Raw genomic sequence first — 4,723 nt, forward strand, 5'->3', positions numbered from 1 at the left:
CACACTTGGCTTTAGCAGATTTTTTAAATTCTTGCACTCATTTATATAACTTTCAATTCTAACTATGGTACATTGCAGTCTTTAGTTTTGATTTCAATTTACATTTTAGTTGTTTTAAGGCAATGAACATTTTTTAAACCATGTGACATTAAATGTATTTACCTTCTTTGTCTCAAGTAATTGATAGAATGGGTTACATACACAATACTGGGCCTTGACTGGGAATGCTCAATGATGAGTCACAAGAAGTTATGAAAGTAGCCCAAGGTGAAAACTAGGAGTTATGATAGTAGCTAGTTTTTATGCCTGGATGGGATGACTGGTGGAAGGTGCTGTCTAGAGAGTCACAGGCATGAACTTGTGTTCCTGGTGTCAGTCAGTAAACAATGAGAGTCCTAAATTTTAAGGTAGGACTGTAAGGATAGTCTTTTTAAAGTGACTTATTTTATAAGTCAAAGAATGACATTTAATTTTGATACTATAAAAATTCATTTGAATCATGATAATCATCAATATTGCTGTTGAGCAATGAAAAATCCAAACTTTGTCTATATTAGATCAGGTTTTTTGTTTCAATATTTGCTTGGTCTATATCTTCCTTTTTTAAGGATTACTGTCAGATCAATCATTGTAATTTAAATTTAATTGTCACAGCTAGTTACATCTTACTGATGTCAACCTGTACTATACACTGTAATTGTGAATGACAAACTTACTAATGATTAGTTTTCTCACATTTTTTATCGTTAATTTTAAAACCTTTCATTAAACAATATCAATGTGAAACACAAAATCACTAAGTTTCTTGTGATACATCACATTTGTAAAATGGTGAGTGGTCCTTAAACAGGTTTGATGCAAGTCAGGGCTCCTGTACAATCGACCTCTCCGGCAGGGGCCAGTAAAAAGCAAACCCTGATTCACTTGTGGAGAGACACAATGTTGCACATTGCCAAGAATTCTTTCCTCGAAAGATTAAGTGCCAGATTAATTACCTCATTGGTACATGAGAAGGTTATTGTTGTGTGCCTTGCCTTTAAGAGTTAATCTTTAAGGATACCATGTGCTGTGTGTATACAATGCTGTGACTCTGCCTAGCAGTTAGCCTGCTTTTGTCTCTGCAAGCTGCACACTCAATCAGTTGGTTTGCTGTAACCTTTGTTTTATTACTTGTAATATGTTACACTGCTAAATAAACTAATACATGGAGTTAGTCATGACCTGATGAGCGATTGATTATTAGTTTATCAACATGACAGCTATCATTTTGGCTTTGGGGTTTTGCATTCACTAAGTTAAACAATAGATATTGGCATTCCATATGGAGTATTTTACAATTCAATGATAAGGGTGCAAATGGAAGTGGTAAATTTTCATTTTTGATGGATATTTTACTTATTTTAAACTTATCCCACCTTTCTTAATTGCATATTTTCCAGAAGTGTATTCCTTTGAATTTTTCCACATAATTGTATGTTTTGTATAAATCCCTTTTCAAATTTTACTCTAATGTGGTGGAAAATATAGAAGTTACACCTCCTATTAGAAAAACACCGTCCAACTTTTAGAGACTTTTAAGCAACTCTTGGATAGGCACATGTAGGATTTTAAAACGTAGGGTATGCAGGGTAGATTGATCTTAGGATAATAGGTCAGCACAACATCGTGGGCCGACGGGCCTATACTGGGCTGTACAGTTCTATGTTGTAACTCAGATTCACTTTTTTTTTCTGTGTAAGCTTGGAACCCACTTTTTAGTGTCTTAATCTCATTTATGGTTATTGTTTGATTGTTAGAAATTTTACAAGACATAAAACAACCTTTAGTCAAACAGGAATATTGTTAGCTTTTCTTTGAGTTTTGGGGATCCATTTTAAAAATACTGCTGTCTTACCTATTTGTGTCCATATGTTTATCGTTCCTGTAGGGTTAGTGACAAAATATATTCCCAATGTTTAAAATTTTTCTTCTATATATAGACATACACATATAAAACATATGGTTCATGACAATACATTCTCAATGTTTAAAATAAATTAAGATCTATATTTTATATATAAAGATGTGACTTGCTTAAGTTTATCTGGTATGATAGATCATGTTTTGTTTAACCTGTTCTAAGATGGCATAACTTTGCATGGACCTGTTGAAGTGTTTGGAAAGTTTGAGGAACTTTTTTTTTTGCTTGTTTTGTCAATTGAACTTGCAAATATATACAAGTTAGCTTGGGAGCACTCTGGATATGCAAGGACGTTATGCTGCAAGGAATGGTCAAAATTGGATTTTCCTTTGGAACGTCTTTCCTATTCTAATAGCAACCATCTGTAGAATGGGGAAATTTAACCAACTTCTAACTTAATTGTCATCTTGAAGCAGCTTGGTGTCAAGGGTGCCTAGAAGAGCTATGGTAAATTTTTTTTGTCATTACGCTCCTTTTTCTTTATTACTCCTCTTACTGTTTCTATTACACTCTTTTTTTTTTTTTTAAATATTTGAATTCTCTCTCCATACTATTCTTCTTCTACACATCAATACTGTTCCCTTCCTGCACTTTACATTTCTCCCAGAGCTCTCTGTTACCTTGGCAACCTCCTCTAACGGCATGCTTCTCTTTCAATCAGCTCCAAGTGCTGTCTTTTCTTTCAGCAATACCTCACAACAGAGTCACAGCTGGGGGAATCAAGTTGAACTGCTGGAGAGGGAAAGGTAGCTGGAATCAGCACTAAGTGGAAAATGGTGGGAGGAAGTGAATGATAAAGCAGAGAACAGTTGGTGGCAGCACCAGAGCAGCAGAAGACTGAATCATCAGTAAACCTGCTGCATACACCAATGTTCATCCTGTCTTGACATCAAGTCTGAGGATGTCTGGTGCATGTTTGGTTGGTATGTTACACCAGACATGATTCAGTGTAGTGATGGCTTCTAACTAGGTTGGGTGTACCTGGATTTTTTTATGTTGAAAGACCTGTGTTGAAGTGTTTGAAAAGTTTGAGGAACATTTTTTTTTTGCTTTTTGATTCGTCAATTGAACTTGCAAATGTATACAAGTTAGCAGCAGGATTAAGCCATAAGTTCTTTGAATGTGCCATCATGTTTCATGTTAAAGAATAGGTGAAGAGCTGCAGATAATCTCAGAGTTTATCAAAAAACTGTTGTGCTACAGAAACAAAATGGTCAGCAGAAAGTAAATTGAATAAAAGATTTTAAAATTACTGCTTTAAGTAACAAAAGAGAAAAGCACACATTAGGAAGGAGAAAACGATCATAGATTCCCTACAGGATGGAAACAAGACTCAGCCCACTGAATCAACACTGAATGTTCAAAGAACATTGCAACCCAGACCCACCCTATCCCTGTAACCCTGCATTTTCCATGGCTAATCCACCTGGCCTACACATCCTTTGGACTGGGGGAGGAAACCAGAGCACCATAAGAAACCCATTGCAGACACCGGGAGAATGTGTAAACTCCACACAGTCACCAGAGGGTGGAATTGAATCCAGGTACCTGGTGTTGAGTCAGCTGTGCTAACCACTGAGCCACCTTGCTGCCCATGATGAATATTTAGAGGTGGGTTGTTGAACATTAATTGACTAAAATCATGTTGGTCATGTCACGCATACATTTTTTTTGGATTAGAAATTTAGGAGTCATAGTCATAGAGGTCTATAGCACAGAAAAAGGCCCTTTAGCTCTCAGCTGGTCAAAAGCAAGCACCTAGCTATTCTAATCTCATTTTTCAGCATTTTTGTTCATAGCCTTACCTGACTTGGCATTGTAAGTGTGCATTTAATTATACTCGAATGCTATGAGAGTTTCTGCCCCTGCCACCCTTTCAGGCGGGGACTGACTTTCTTCTCTTGCCCGAAACATGTGGATAGCTTTTCCTTGAAGTTGCCAAACAGCTAACAGAAATACAGGCAAATATTGTAGCATGCAAATCATGTTTTATAAAACTAAAACAATCAACAAAAAAATGATACACCCACAACAATGATCCTTTCAAGCTGTTCAGTTAACAAGCTATTTAATTACTGAGTCAAATAGTTTATTCATAGAGATACAGAGCACAATTTGGAAAAAAAACTGCCTACGAGTAGTTTTAAAAAAAAAAAAAAAAAAAAAAAAATCCAGATTTATTCTTGGCACATTACATGCCCATGAGTCCCCTAATTGTAATATTCTTTCCTCGCAGGAATAGAATTAATTGAATCATTGATGAAACATGGTAGACCAGATTTGGCTGCAGCAGAGCCTGTAATGATGCCTGCCCATAGTTGGATTTGCTCCTGCATCTTTCAACACAAACTAAGTATTTGAAAATGGAAGTTGATAACAGTGAAGTGAGGAGAAACAGGCCAAGCAACTGTGTATCTCCTGAGCCAATGAGATGGCTCACTTTCCCAGAGGGAGAATGGAAACGTAAGCACCAAAGCAGCTGACTGCACATAGAATGTGCTAGTATGAGGAATCTACTCTGCCCAACATGCAGTCACCAAATTAAATAGGAGCATTGATAGGAACATTGAGGATGACAGCGCATTCTTACCTTGCACACCTTCCCAAATACCTGCACATCTTCATCCTGCCATCTGCTATGACAAGGAGACCAATGATGGTGTAACCATGGGACCCGGACCCAACCCACAGCACCCACCTCCCCAGGTACCAACCTTCCCCTCTGAATTCTTGTTTTCAGACACTTGAGGTTTGACATCTGTT

This window comes from Rhincodon typus, chromosome 2 (genome assembly GCF_021869965.1).
Source record: "Rhincodon typus isolate 14 chromosome 2, sRhiTyp1.1, whole genome shotgun sequence".
NCBI lineage: Eukaryota > Metazoa > Chordata > Chondrichthyes > Orectolobiformes > Rhincodontidae > Rhincodon > Rhincodon typus.